General features: G+C 46.6%; 1 long non-coding RNA gene across 1 annotated transcript; it reads left to right on the top strand.

Annotated features, from left to right (window-relative positions):
• Positions 1–400: 400 nt before the first annotated feature.
• Positions 401–14,795, top strand: LOC145877553 (uncharacterized). Its single transcript, XR_014391857.1, has 2 exons — positions 401–579; positions 14,076–14,795. It is a non-coding gene; the product is annotated as an uncharacterized LOC145877553 (long non-coding RNA).
• The last annotated feature ends 1,616 nt before the right edge of the window (positions 14,796–16,411 follow it).

The raw sequence follows: 16,411 nt of genomic DNA, 5'->3' as shown, positions 1-16,411 counted from the left end.
CTTGGTCAGTCAATCAATCAATCAATCAAATGTATTTATAAAGCCCTTCTTACATCAGCTGATGTCACAAAGTGCTGTACAGAAACCCAGCCTAAAACCCCAAATAGCAAGCAATGCAGGTGTAGAAGCACGGTGGCTAGGAAAAACTCCCTAGAAAGTCCAGAACCTAGGAAGAAACCAGGCTATGAGGGGTGGCGAGCCTGTGAGGAGTAAATGTCAGTTGGCTTTTCATAGCCGATGATACCCTCCCCAAGCCCAAATATAAAAAATTATGCTATTAAAAAAAGTGTGCAGCACATCAACTCTTCATTTAACGGATTACAGTTTGAATCGGACAGCAGCCAATCAAATTGTGCCAGCTGAGAAATGTTGAGCATGGAAGTGCAGAGGAACGTCGGCAGGTGAATTCAGATGGAGCTCTTGGAAAGATGATACCCCAAATGATTATTTTCAGATATAAAGCCTACGCTGTATCAACAAAAAACGAATTGCAACTTGCAAAACATGCGGGAAGAAAATGACAGATGGAGGTGCAACAATTTCCAACTTTGTTCGACATTTGAAGCTGCACAAGGAACGGTAAGTCATGGCTAATATAGCCAACAGCTATATAATTTATAACTTTGCTAGTGTAGCATGTAGGTTAACGTAACGTTAAATCAATGAGCCTCCACACAGTCAGTCAGTGTGGGAACATGATCATTGCTCCCAGGATTGAGCTACAGCTGGCCAGGCAGTTGGTAGCCTAAATCCTGCCTGATGTTACTGCTGTTCCTAAAACCATTGACATACGTTAACCTACTGTAACCACACAGAGAGAGAGAGAGAGTGTGTGTGTGTGAGAGTGAAGGTTGGGCAATTGTGTACAAACCTACATCGCCCGATTGCGATCCTCGATAGTCGATTGCTATTGGGGGGCGGGTCTTTCTCATGGCTACCCATGTATTTCCATGGAAATATAGAGTTTATTTGGAAAGTAATACATTTAAATATTTTTAAAAGCATTCATGATTTGCGTAAATGTAATATACTAACTATTACTCTTGTTAAAAATATGAAATGGTATTACATTTGGTGAAGAGCACATTATGACTTGTTAGGACTCGAAACTCAAAGTTTAGGACTTTAGACTTGTTGGTCTTGACTTGAGACTTGACTCGGACTTGAGTGCTAAGACTTGAGACTTACTTGTGACTTGTAAAACAATGACTTGGTCCCACCTCTGCTATATACACAGGGTACCAGTACCGAGTCGATGTGCAAGGGTACGAGGTAATTGAGGTAGCTATGTACAGTACATATAGGTAGGGGTAAAGTGACTAGGCAACAGGATAGATCATGGACTGAGCTGTAGCAGCATATGTGGTGAGTGGGAAAGTGTGTGTGTGTGGCATCAGTATGCATATGTTCGCATGGCATGTGTGGGCGTGTGTGTGTTTTAGGGTGTAAGTATGTGTGAGTGTGTGGGTAGAGTCCAGTGTATGTGCATAGGGTCAGTGAAGGGGGTTATTTAAAAAAAAAAAGGGTCAATGCAGATATCTCTCCCTCGCCCTCCATTTAGCAAATCTGACCATAATACTATCCGCCTGCTTACAAACAAAAACTAAACCAGGAAGCAGCAGTGACTCGTTCAATAAAAAAGTGGTCAGATGAAGCAGATGCTAAGCTACAGGACTGTTTTGCTAGCACAGACTGGAATATGTTCTGGGATTCTTCCGATGGCGTTGAGGAGTACGCCACATCAGTCACTGGCTTCATCAATAAGTGCATCGATGACGTCGTCCCCACAGTGACTCTACGTACATACCCCAACCAGAAGCCATGGATTACAGGCAACATCCTCACTGAGCTAAAGGGTAGAGCTGCTGCTTCCAAGGAGCGGGACTCTAACCCGGACACTTATAAGAAATCCCGTTATGCCCTCCGACGAGCTATCAAACAGGCAAAGCGTCAATACAGGACTAAGATTGAATCGTACTACACCGGCTCCGACACTCGTCGGATGTGGCAGAGCTTACAAACTATTACAGACTAGAAATGGAAGCACAGCCGCAAGCTGCCAAGTGACACGAGCCTACCAGACGAGCTAAATTACTTCTATGCTCGCTTTGAGGCAAGCAACACTGAAACATGCATGAGAGCTTCAGCTGTTCCGGACGACTGTGTGATCACACTCTCCGTAGCCAATGTAAGACCTTTAAGCAGGTCAACATTCACAAGGCCGCAGGGCCAGACGGATTACCAGGACGTGTACTCCAAGCATGCGCTGACCAACTGGCAAGTGTCTTCACTGACATTTTCAACCTCCCTGACTGAGTCTGTAATACCAACATGTTTCAGCAGACCACCATAGTGCCTGTACCCAAGAACACTAAGGTAACCTGCATAAATGACTACCGACCCGTAACACTCACGTCTGTAGCCATGAAGTGCTATGAAAGGCTGGTCATGGCTCACAACACCATTATCCCAGAAACCCTAGAGCCACTCCAATTTGCATACCGCCCCAACAGATCCACAGATGATGCAATCTCTTTTGCACTCCACACTGCCCTTTCCATCCTGGACCAAAGGAACTTCTATGTAAGAATGCTGTTCATTGACTACAGCTCAGTGAAGGCATGACTCCAACACCATTAAGTTTGCCGATGACATAACAGTGGTAGGTAGACCTGATCACCGACAATGATGAGACAGCCTATAGAGAGGAGGTCAGAGACCTGGCCGTGTGGTGCCAGGATAACAACCTTTCCCTCAACATGATCAAGACAAAGGAGAAGTTTGTGGGCTACAGTAAAAGGAGGACCGAGCACGCCCCCATTCTCATTGACAGGGCTGTAGTGGAGCAGGTTGAGAGCTTCAACTTCCTTGGTGTCCACATCACCAACAAACTATCATGGTCCAAACACACTAAGACAGTCGTGAAGAGGGCACGACAAAGCCTATTCCCCTCCAGCCACCCAAGCAATAGATTGTTCTCTCTGCTACCGCATGGCAAGCGGTACCAGTGCATCGAGTCTGGAACCAACAGGACCCTGAATAGCTTCTACCCCCAAGCCATAAGACTGCTAAACAAGACTGATAAATAGCTAATCAAAAGCCTACCTGGACTAAATCAAATCAAATCAAATTGTATTTGTCACATGTGCCGAATACAACAGGTAGACCTTAGTGAAATGCTTACTTACAAGCCCTTAACCAACAATGCAGTTTTAAGAAATATAAGGTTAGTCGAGGTAATTGAGGTAATATTTACATGTTGGTAGAGTAAAAGTGACTATGCATAGATAATAAACAGAGTAGCAGCAGCCTACAGGGCATTGCAAATAGTCTGGATAGCCATTTGATTAGCAGTTCAGGAGTCTTATGGCTTGGGGGTAGAAGCTGTTTAGAAGCCTTTTGGACCTAGACTTGGCGCTCCGGTACCAATTGCCGTCCGGTAGCAGAGAGAACAGTCTATGACTAGGGTGTCTGGAGTCTTTGACAATTTCTAGGGCCTTCCTCTGACACCGTCTGGTATAGAGGTCCTGGATGGCAGGAAGCTTGGCCCCAGCGATGTACTGGGCCTTACGCACTAGCCTCTGTGGTGCCTTGCGGTCGGAGGCCGAGCAGTTGCCATACCAGGCAGTGATGCAACTAGTCAGGATGCTCTGATGGTGCAGCTGTAGAACTTTTTGAGGATCTGAGGACGCATGCCAAATCTTTTCAGTCTCCTGAGGAGGAATAGGTGCTGTCGTGCCTTTTCACAACTGTGTGGGTGTATGTGGACCATGTTAATTCCTTTGTGATTGGACGCTATCGACCCGCTCCACTACAGCTCCATCGATGTGGATGGGGGTGTGCTCGCCCCTCCGTTTCTTGTAGTCCACGATCAGCTCCTTTGTCTTGCTGACGTTGAGGGAAAGGTTGTTGTCCTGGCGCCACACTGCCAGGTCTCTGACTTCCTCCCTATAGGCTGTGTTAAATGCTGAGTTGTAGTTAATGAACAGCATTCTTACATAGGTATTCCTTTTGTCCAGGTGGGTGAGGGCAGTGTGGAGTGCAATAGAGATTGCGTCATCTGTGGATCTGTTGGGGCAGTATGCAAATTGGAGTGGCTCTAGGGTTTCTGGGATAATGGTGTTGATGTCCAAAAGGCTTCGTAACAGCTTCTGTTTATTATCTGTGCATAGTCACTTTATCTCTACCTACATGACATATTATCTCGACTAACCTATGCCCCCGCACATTGACTTTGTACCCGTACCCCCTGTATATAGCCTTGCTACTGTTATTTTATTCTTGCGCTTTAATTTGTATATTTTATTTTTTCTTAATTTTTTTAACTTCAGTTTATCTTAGTAAATACTTTCTTAACACTTATTTTTCTTCAAACTGCATTGTTGGTTAAGGGCGTGTAAGTAAGCATTTCACTGTAAGGTCTACACCTGTTGTATTTGATGCATGTGATACATACAATTTGATTCGATTTGTTGGAGCAGTGTGCGAATTGGAGTGCATACAGGGTTTCTGGGATGATGGTGTTGATGTGAGCCATGACCAGCCTTTCAAAGCATTTCATGGCTATAGATGTGAGTGCTACGGGGCGATAGTCATTTAGGCAGGTTACCTTAGCGTTCTTGGGCACAGGACAATGGTGGCCTGCTTAAAACAAGTTGGTATTACAGATCAGATCAGGGATAGGTTGAAAATGTCAGTGTAGACACTTGCCAGCTGGTCAGTGCGTGCTCTGAGTACACATCCTGGTATTCCGCCTGGCCCAGCGACCTTGCACCCCCAAGGTGCAGACTCCGAATGCAAAAACAAAACAAAAAAAAACAAAAAACAAAGGGAGGGTAACCAGTGTCTATGGCGGCTCTGGTGCAGTACCCAGAACCTTATCATCCATCGCATCCTCCAGTAGAGGAGGCAGCTCTGGTTCGGGGCGTAACACCCACTCCGCCCGCTGATCCCTCTGCTTCTGTGCCACTGGACCGTAGATCATCGCTGGAGGTTCTGGGCTGCAGGCCGCCGCTGAAGACTCCGGGCTGCAGGCCGCCGCTGAAGGTTCCGGGCTGCAGGCCGCCGCTGAAGGTTCCGGGCTGCAGGCCGCCGCCGGAAGGTTCCGGGCTGCAGGCCGCCGCCGGAAGGTTCCGGGCTGCAGGCCGCCGCCGGAAGGTTCCGGGCTGCAGGCCGCCGCCGGAAGGTTCCGGGCTGCAGGCCGCCGCCGGAAGGTTCCGGGCTGCAGGCCGCCGCCGGAAGGTTCCGGGCTGCAGGCCGCCGCCGGAAGGTTCCGGGCTGCAGGCCGCCGCCGGAAGGTTCCGGGCTGCAGGCCGCCGCCGGAAGGTTCCGGGCTGCAGGCCGCCGCCGGAAGGTTCCGGGCTGCAGGCCGCCGCCGGAAGCTCTGGACTGGGAATGCGCACTGAAGGCCTGATGCGTGGGGCTGGCACAGGTGACGCCAGACTAGTAACACGCACCTCTGGGCGAGTGCGGGGAGCAGGAACAAGACACCCTGGACTGGGCAGGCGCACTGGAGGCCTGATGCGTGGGAGTGGCACAGGTGGCGCCAGACTGGTGACACGCACCTCAGGGCAAGTGCGAGGAGCAGGCACAGGACGTACCAGGCTGGATAGACTTACTGGAGGCCGGGTACGTGGGGCAGGCACAGGATATACTGGGCCGTGGAGGCGCACCGGAGGTCTCGAGCGTATAGCTGGCACAACCCGTCCTGGCCGGATGCTTACTTTCGCCCGGCAAACGCGGGGAGCTGGCACAGGACGAACTGGGCTGCGAACACGCTGTGGCGACACATTGCGCAGCGCCGGCGCAGGATATCCTGGACCGAGAAGGCGAACTGGAGACCAGGAGCGCTGAGCCGGCACCACCCCTCCTGGCTGAATGCTCAACCTAGCACAGCGAATGCGGGTTGCGGGCACAGATCGCACCGGGCTGTGAATGCGCACTGGCGACAGTGCGCATCACCGCATAACACGGTGCTTGCTTCTTCACTCGCTCCCCATGGTAAGCACGGGGAGTTGGCTCAAGTTTCCACCCTGACTCTGCCAAACTCCCCGTGTGCCCCTCCAAAAACTTTTTTGGGGGTGCCTCTCGCACTTGCCTCGTGGTTGGAATAGTGCCTCATAATAACGGCGCTCTGCTTTTGCTGCCTCAATCTCCTCCCTCGGGCGGCGATACTCCCCAGCCTGACTCCCGGGTCCTTTCCCGTCCGGAATCTCCTCCCAGGTCAATTCCTGATCACGCTGCTTGGTCCTCTGGTGGTGGGTGATTCTGTCATGGCTGTCAAAAGGAGAGGACCAAGGTGCAGCGTGTGTGTAGTTCCACATTTGATTTACTCTGTGAAACTATGCAATACATCAACTAACTGAATAGACAAAACAACAAACCGTGACGCAGAGGAGAAAAACAAACACTATTCAAAAATAATCACCCACAAAATCCAGGAAGAAAAACCCCTACTTAAGTATGATCTCCAATTAGAGACAACAAGGACCAGCTGCCTCTAATTGGAGATCATCCCAAACAAACCAACATAGAAATACAAAAACTAGAACCTCAGAACATAGAAATAGAACACATAGAATAAACCCCCCTGTCACGCCCCTGACCTACTCTACCATAGAAAATAACAGCTTACCATGGTCAGGACGTGACAGATGTCATGGCTTTAGAAGCTTCTGATTGACATCATTTGAGTCAATGACATCATTTGAGTCAATTGGAGGTGTACCTGTGGATGTATTTCAAGACCTACCTCCAAACTCAGTGCCTCTTTGCTTGACATCATGGGAAAATCAAAAGAAATCAGCCAAGCCCTCAGAAAAAATATTGTAGACCTCCACAAGTCTGGTTCATCCTTGGGAGCAATTTCTAAACACTTGAAGGTACCATGTTCATCTGTACAAACAATAGTACGCAAGTATAAACACCATGGCACCGCTCAGGAAGGAGACGCGTTCTGTCTCCTAGAGATGAACATACTTTTATGCGAAAAGTGCAAATAAATCCCAGAACAACAGTAAAGGACCTTATGGAGATGCTGGAGGAAACAGGTACAAAAGTATCTATATCCACAGTAAAACAAGTCCTATATCGACATAACCTGAAAGGCCACTCAGCAAGGAAGAAGCCACTGCTCCAAAACCGCCATAAAAAAGCCAGACTACAGTTTGCAACTGCACATGGGGACAAAGATCGTACTTTTTGGAGAAATGTTCTCTGGTCTGATGAAACAAAAATAGAACTGTTTGGCCATAATGACCATCGTTATGTTTGGAGGAAAAAGGGGGAGGTTTGCAAGGCGAAGAACACCATCCCAACCGTGAAGCACGGGGGTGGCAGAATCATGTTGTGGGGGTGCTTTGCTGCAGGAGGGACTGGTGCACTTCACAAAATAGATGGCATCGTGAGGATGGAAAATGATGTGGATATATTGAAGCAACATCTCAAGACATCAGTCAGGAAGTTAAAGCTTGGTCACAAATGGGTCTTCCAAATGGACAATGACCCCAAGCATACTTCCAAAGTTGTGGCAAAATGGCTTAAGGACAACAAAGTCAAGGTATTGGAGTAGGCATCACAAAGCCCTGACCTCAATCCCATAGAAAATATGTAGGCAGAACTGAAAAAGCGTGTGCGAGCAAGGAGGCCTCCATACCTGACTCAGTTACACCAGCTCTGTCAGGAGAAATGGGCCAAAATTCACCCAACTTATTGTGGGAAACTTGTGGAAGGCTACCCGAAACATTTGACCCAAGTTAAACAATTTAAAGGCAATGCTACCAAATACTAATTGAGTGTATGTAAACGTCTGACCCATTGGGAATCTGATGAAAGAAATAAAAGCTGAAATAAATAATTCTCTCTACTATTATTCTGACATTTCACATTCTTAAAATAAAGTGGTAATCCTAACTGATCTAAGACAGATAATTTTTACTAGGATTAAATGTCAGGAATTGTGAAACTGAGTTTAAATGTATTTGGCTAAGGTGTATGTAAACTTCCGACTTCAACTGTATGTAAAGTTATTGCATTTAATATGACACAATGACAGCTTTATATCAGTCTCCTTATAACCATTATTCAATACACCCTCAATTCATGCATGTACTTATTAACAGGACAAACGTATTGCATTTATTCAAGGTTAAGTGTAGTGGAAGCTGAGTGTACTCTGTACTGTACGCTCGATTCAAAGAGCAGAATAATTACTGTAGGCTAGATTAGATTTCATTGAAGTGCAGGGCTCCCTCACATCCCTAATGTCACAAAGCACTTCAATACAACAAGGTCAAACCTTCTAAAAGCAAGTCAAGATTGACAGAAGCAAGCTAACCTCCCTGATTCTGTTATTCAATGGTTTGTATATAAACAGCCTCCTCTCCTAAATATCTTCATTTTCATCTGCACTGGTCCTGAAAACAAAGGATAGGTGAAAGCAATGCAATGTCCTTCTATAGAGAATCTCTCCTGTACTGTTCAGCTCTTTCACATAAGTTCAGATAAGGTGAAAGGAGACTAGGAGAGGAAACCATGAACACTATTGAGATGCAGCCTGTGTCTGCTCAGTGCTCAGGATAGAAGGCTGGCCTGCTGGAGTGAGACTAATCCTAATTGTGAGGCCCTAATGAGTTAATGCACATCTGTAGATGCCATTTGGGCCTACTTCTGCATGCACGCACCTTTCCATTGGTCTGCATACAAACCTGGCTATAATCTAGTGTGTTTCAGACTATTTCACATTATTTGGACAATATACTAGTACTAGTGAATTTACATAGTCCCTAACCTAGGTAAGCTACCAGCTAGCTACTACTATCTACGTATATACCTTTATGCCTGATAGATCTGTAGACATACCAGGGCTATATCCAGCCAGCCCACCCATTCACCAGACAAAATACAATAGATATTGCGGACCTAGAACTGCCCAGTCTAGTTTTTCAACAGAAAGAATAGTTATTCCAAACTAGATCTGGTCAGTCCAGTATTTCAGCAGGCAAAATAGCTATTCCAGGCCTAAAGCTGCCCAGAGGTCCACCTCTCACCAGATACTGCTGCAGGCTGCAGCCCTAGTCAGTCCAGAAGGCTGTTTGTTGAAAGTGCAGACCAGCCGGATAAATCCTAATTCAGCCCATCCATGGCGGCGGGGGCTCTGCTCTTCGCAGATAAAAATCCATCTGCAATCGCCATGATGACCCAGGGCCTTGCAGTCACGGCAACGTGATTGATCTCAGTAACCTGTGCTGGAGACACCAGTTGGTAGAGGTGGGAAAGGGGGCAGGAGAGAAAAGAGGAGGGGAAAGGAGGGGGGCAGATGTCCTCCTCTCCACCTGAGGGGATTTAAGTGTCACACGCTCTCACACCACCCGGTTCCCCGGGAGACGGATGAGTGGCGCGTGACATTGAGGGCGGGCTGCATGATGAGTATCTTGCTTCTGTCACTGCACACACACGCATGCACACACACACACACACTTATACACACCTCACACCAGGGGCGCAACTTTTGTTTTAGAATTGGGGGGGACATAATTATTTAAAAAATTTATCGAGTCGGATAAACACTCCAAACAGCCTGTCTGACGCTCGGAGGCGTCCGCATGGTCCTAAAGCACACCGTAGCCTAGTTTTGTATCACATTCCAATGATAAAACTGGGGGGACAAAAATGCCATTTCAGAATGTGGGGGGACATGTCTCCCCTGTCCCCAGTGAAAGTTGCTCCCCTGCCCCACTCATTCAAAGACCCACTGATGCGCACACACAAACACTCACACACACATACACTTGGGGGCAGTAAAACACACTCACGCTTAAACACGTGTACATAAGTTCTCCCCTCCTACACCTACACACTGACATTCATGCATGCACACTTTCTCACTTACAGAGAACCAACCATCAGGCCCTGGATGTGAGGTTAGGTTTCTGCTGAAAGAACAACAGCACAAAACCTGTCCAGTATTCACACTGCAATAGAAAACCCCTGTTAGTACTATTCACCTCCACACCTTGCTAATGCTCTTCGACTTTTCCTGTCAGCTGTCATTCATGCAGTTAGCCAGCATTATGGGAAGGTTTGGGTCAAGTATCATACATAAGGGGTACAAACAAACTCTAGGATTTGATACAGTCCCTGACAACAGCACAACATACTTCTGTCCTATAATTCTACATTATTAGCAAATTGAATCTATGGTTTAAGATATGCTGCAGCACAACACTGTCATTTGAATCAGGCCTGAGGTGGTGACTCATCATGGCTTCATTGATTAGTGTTGGCTCTTCTATCCTTTTGGACTCCATGGAGACAACACACACACATGCACCCACACACAGTCCTCCAGTACTGTCACTTAAGGCCTTTACAGTGACACCAGATTTCACTCTGAAGTTTAGCAGCCACTCTAACTGTGAAAACCCAGAGAGAGAAACCAACCAGGGGCCTTTCACTCAATGGTCCTCCAGGGAATTTATAGTAGTAAAATTCCGCTTCCCTGTAGTTTTAGGGCCCGAGTGAGAAAACACTATCTCAGGGATATTAAATCCTTAGCAAGCCTTGGAAAGTATCCCTCCTGTAGCTAGGAAATCTGAAAATAAACCATATTTCACTGCAAAGCTTCCCTGTAGCTCTGAGGCCCAAGAGAGACTGTGCTGTATTAGTCAGTGAAAGCGTCTCTGTAGCTTGAGGGCCAGACTGACAAACAATATTATTCATAGAAATGAACGCAGGATTTCCCAAACTCGGTCCTTGGGCCCCCTGGGTGCACATTTTGGTTTTTGCCCTAGCACTACACAGCTGATTCAAATAATCAACTAATAATCAAGCTTTGATAATATGAATCAGCTGTGTAGTTTTAGGGCAAGAAAACTAAACGTGTACCCCTTGGGGTCCCCAGGACTGAGTTTGGGAAACACTGAATTGGCATTGGGGGCAGATATACAACTGTAAAGTCAGAAAGAAACTGTATGTAACCATTGGGATTCCCTATAGCTTGAAGGCCTAACAAAGACTCAGGGCCCAAATCAATCAAAAATGGAAACTGGATTCCTGGAGAAAGACAATAAAGGACATTCTCCCCACGAGGTGGGAAAGTGTGTTTGAATGAATGTACTGCTGAGTTAGGGCTAGATACAATCCCTAGAGCTGGAGCTGTGCTGCAGCGTGATTGAAATGTTTAAGTCATTTCTGATTGAGCCGGAATATGCAGTGTTTACCATGAATGCGGTCTCTGCAAATGTGCAAACTTTGCCTTTAAATTTCAATCATGCTGTAGCCCAGATCTTCAGCACTACGGATTGAATGGTTGCACGTAATCCTTCACCACAAGCACTTTCAGATGTTTTTGATTTATCCCACAAATCTAGGGGCTGTGTTTGATTGGATGACATAAACCGTTGTATTTCACAGAGACATTCTGATGTAAATACTCCTACAAAATCAATTAATCACTCCTATCTCTGAAATTCCAATCAACTTTCAACAAACAGGAGGTAAATCCCAGCATTCCAACATCCCATATCTTTGAGAGACCATTGGGATTAAGGGTGCAGTAATTCACAATAAAGACCTTATCTAGGCGCCGTATTTCACAGTAAAATCAAGCCATGCCGATACGCTCATTACACATACTTTACCTGGGTGATATCTGTCGCTCAGATTTTGGGACCTGGGTGTGAAATTAAAGGAGCGGCCCGGTGAAATATGAGCACAGGTTTTTAGAGGCATCCATCTTCAGGCAGCTGCTACAGTGTTTTATCATGTCTCGCTCTGTCTCATAAAGATTCTGGCCCCATAAATGACCTCATCATGACACTGAATATTGATTGTGCCAAGATGGATCTCCACTGTGAGCTGAGTGATGTTTATACTACCCAGTCTGTTTTGTTTTGGGGCTTAATTGAGTCATTTCTCTTTCTCTGTCTCTATCTGTCTCTCTCTGTCTCTGTCTGTCTGTCTGTCTCTCTCTCTGTCTCTCTCTCTCTTTCTCTCTCTCTCTGTCTCTCTCTGTGTGTGTGTGTTGACTCCGTTCCATGTATTCCATTCCGTCCTCCCACGGTCCCACCAGCCTCCTCTGATATTTATCCAGTCACTATCCCAAAAAATACAGATGTATGGTGAAAGCTCCACAAGAATGGAGGACAAATATTACATCCATAATAATGTCATCAACACTGGTGTGCAGAACATGTAAGCCTGCACAGACATATTGTAGCAAATTCAGGGGTTAGCCCGGACCGAGACTCGATCCCGGGTCCAGCGACTGTCAAGCCAACACCTTAACCGTTACGCTAAGAGGTCCAAACCCCTCGATGAGGTCACTAGGTGTTGGGTTAAGGTCGCTACATTATTCTGGCAGTGACGCCTAATGTATGCTCACACGCTTAGCCTGCACAGTGCACATACACACGCTTAGCCTGCACAGTGCACATACACATACTCACCTTCTATATTGATGTACTGTAGGTTCCTAAGCTCAGGGGTTGGTCTCTCATCACCCTGTTTCGTTAGAAAATCCAACTTTGAAAACTGTTTCCAGATACAATATGTTACCATCCTGATCAGCTTACTTTAGCTAGCAGGAAAATGAAGGTAACAGCCAAAAGGCGGCAGATGACGTGACGTTCACAGGTCTGTCTATCCTCCTGCCTGTCCTCCTGCCTGTCCTCCTGCCATTCATTCCCATGACTTTTTTCATGCTAATACGCATGCACATTTATTATTTGAGTGCATTGAAAATGAATTATTTTATTTTGTACTTTTTCTCCCAATTGGTAGTTAGAGTCTTGTCCCATCGCTGCAACTCCCCTGTGGACTCGGGAGAGCCGAAGGTCGAGAGCACTGCTTCTTGACACACACTGCTCGCTTAACCCGGAAGCCAGCCGCACCAATGTGTCAGTGGAATCACTGTACACCTGAAGACCGAAGTCAGCGTGCATGCACCCGGCCCGCACAGGAGTCGCTAGAGCATGATGGGACAAGGACATCCCGGCCGGCCAAACCCTCCCCTAACCCGGACGACACTGGGCCAATTGTGCACCGCCTCATGGGTCTCCCGGTCACGGCCAGCTGCGACAGAGCCCAGTATCAAACCCGGATCTATAGTGACGCCACAAACAATGCAGTGCCTTAGACCGTTGCGCCACTCGGAGGCCATGAATGGGAAATATTGACACATGAAAGCCAGTGAAGCGCTCTGCCTGCCTTTCGGCATCTGTTAGCTGGCAGTATGAGGTAGAAGTCATGTCGATGGAGTTTGAAGGGCGGGAGAAAGGCTACCTTTTCTCTGGCCTCCTTGCGCATTTTGTACCACATCACCACACATTTTGGAAGTAAGTACTAGTTCAGAAATGTTATCATGCAAAAAAGAGATGATGAATCATGAAGATGACAAAATTATTATAGATAAAATGTATATTTTTCATTACAGTTCTTTTTTTATTCTGTCTGCACTGACATCACTGCAACACACACTGGGACATTGATGTGTGTTTATCACTCCAACCCCCACCCCTCCAATCCCCATCTTATATTGTTGCTAAGGGGATGAGGAGTTGGTGCTGCTGAATGTTTAGCAGCCATACTTACAGACCCAGCCACCTGCTTAGCACTGCCACTACATTACACTACAAAGAGCCAGTGTCTGAGGGAGAGGACAGCTAGGGCCCTCACACTGAGACTCCTCTCACACTCACACTGTCATTAGGAGGAGGAGAGGGGACAATAGTGTCAAACGCAGAGGGGGTGGGGTGTGTGGGAGAGGGTGAGTGTGAGTGTGTGTGTGCGTATGCGTGTGTGTGTGTGTGTGTGTGTGTGTGTGTGTGGTGTGTTAGAGAAAGAAATAATTTGAAAACAAATACATATCTATAAGGTGAAATACCACAATGTGCCATCACAGTAGCAAGATGTGTGACCTATTGCCACAAGAAAATAATATTTATTTTCCCTTTTGTATTTGCACATTGTTACAACACTTTAAATAGCCAGGAATATGTCTTTTATTCTTTTGAAACTTGTGAGAGTAATGTTTACTGTTCATTTCTGATTGTTAATTTAACTTTTGTTTATTACAGCTGCACCATCGTGAGCATTCTGACGGGTTGCATCACAGCCTACTATGGCAACTGCTCGGCCTCCGACCGCAAGGCACTACAGAGGGTAGTGCGTACAGCCCAGTACATCACCGGGGCCAAGCTTCCTGCCATCCAGGACCTCTATACCAGGCGGTGTCAGAGGAAGGCCCTAAAAATTGTCAAAGACTCCAGGCACCCTAGTCATAGACTGTTCTCTCAGCTACCGCACGGCAAGCGGTACCGGAGCGCCAAGTCTTGGTCCAAAAGGCTTCTAAACAGCTTCTACCCCCAAGCTATAAGACTCCTGAACAGCTAATCAAAGGGCTACCCAGACCATTTGCATTGCCCCCCCTTCCCCACACTGCTGCTAATCTCTGTTATTATCCACTTTAATAACTCTACCTACATGTACATAATTACCTCAATTACCTCGACACCGGTGCCTCCGCACATTGACTCTGTACCGGTACCCCTGTATATAGACCTGCTATTGTTATTTACTGCTGCTCTTTAATTATTTGTTTTTCTTATCTCTTACTTTTTTTTAGGTATTTTCTGAAAACTGCATTGTTAGTCAAGGGCTTGTAAATAAGCATTTCACTGTAAGGTCTATGTTGTATTCGGCGCATGTGACAAATAAAATTGGATTTGATTGATCTATTTCACTTGCTTTGGCAATGTAAACATGTTTCCCATGCCAATAAAGCCCTTTGAATTGAATTGAACATTGAGAGACAAAGAGGGAGAATGCCAATAAAGCCCATTGAATTGAACATGGAGGGAGAGAAAGAGAGGGAGGGAGAGAAAGAGAGGGAGAGAGAGAGAGGACTGAGAGGGAGAAAGAGGGAGAGAGAGAGGGAGAAAGAGGGAGGATAGGGAGCGGGAAGGAGGACAGAGAGAGGGAGAGAGAGACAGAGCAGAGAGGTCATGAGCAGATGAGCTCCTGCATTTTTCAGCATGTTCGGAAAAAAAGATAGATTTAGAGTTAGATAAACTTGGATTTTTTTTGTCAGGGACATACAGTAGGGAAAAAAGTATTTGATCCCCTGCTGATTTTGTACGTTTGCCCACTTACAAAGAAATGATCAGTCTATAATTTTAATAGTAGGTTTATTTGAACAGTGAGAAACAGAATAACAAATAAAAAATCCAGAAAACGTATGTCAAAAATGTTATAAAATGATTTACAATTTATTGAGGGAAATAAGTATTTGACCCCTCTGCAAAACATGACTTAGAACTTGGTGGCAAAACCCTTGTTGGCAATCACAGAGGTCAGAAGTTTCTTGTAGTTGGCCACCAGGTTTGCACACATCTCAGGAGGGATTTTGTCCCACTCCTCTTTGCAGATCTTCTCCAAGTCATTAAGGTTTCAAGGCTGACGTTTGGCAACTCGAACCTTCAGCTCCCTCCACAGATTTTCTATGGGATTAAGGTCTGGAGACTGGCTAGGCCACTCCAGAACCTTAATGTGCTTCTTCTTGAGCCACTCCTTTGTTGCCTTGGCTGTGTGTTTTGGGTCATTGTCATGCTGGAATACCCATCCACGACCCATTTTCAATGCCTTGGCTGAGGGAAGGAGGTTCTCACCCAAGATTTGACGGTACATGGCCCCGTCCATCGTCCCTTTGATGTGGTGAAGTTGTCCTGTCCCCTTAGCAGAAAAACACCCCCAAAGCATAATGTTTCCACCTCCATGTTTGACGGTGGAGATGGTGTTCTTGGGGTCATAGGCAGCATTCCTCCTCCTCCAAACACCGCGAGTTGAGTTGATGTCAAAGAGCTCCATTTTGGTCTCATCTGACCACAACACTTTCACCAGTTGTCCTCTGAGTCATTGAGATGTTCATTGGCAAACTTCAGACGGGAATGTATATGTATTCTTGAGCAGGGGGACCTTGAGGGCGCTGCAGGATTTCAGTCCTTCACGGCGTAGTGTGTTACCAATTGTTTTCTTGGTGACTATGGTCCCAGCTGCCTTGAGATCATTGAAAAGATCCTCCCGTGTAGTTCTGGGCTGATTCCTCACCGTTCTCATGATCATTGCAACTCCACGAGGTGAGATCTTGCATGGAGCCCCAGGCCGAGGGATATTGACTGTTCTTTTGTGTTTCTTCCATTTGCGAATAATCGCACCAAATGTTGTCATGGTGTTATGGTCTGGATGTAGGTCCTCTAGGTGTAGGTCTGGGTGTGGATGTGGATGGTGGTGTTATGGTCTGGATGTAGGTCCTCTAGGTGTAGCTCTGGGGGGTGTGGATGGTGGTGCTGTTTAGGCCCCCTCAGATCAGACCTATGCCCCTCCTGCCCACCCCATGTACCCCACTGCCACAAAG

This window comes from Salmo salar, chromosome 03, assembly GCF_965601325.2.
Source record: "Salmo salar chromosome 03, fSalSal1, whole genome shotgun sequence".
Taxonomy (NCBI): domain Eukaryota; kingdom Metazoa; phylum Chordata; class Actinopteri; order Salmoniformes; family Salmonidae; genus Salmo; species Salmo salar.
Note: the sequence above shows the minus strand (reverse complement) of the source record. Positions and strands in the feature narration are given on the sequence as shown.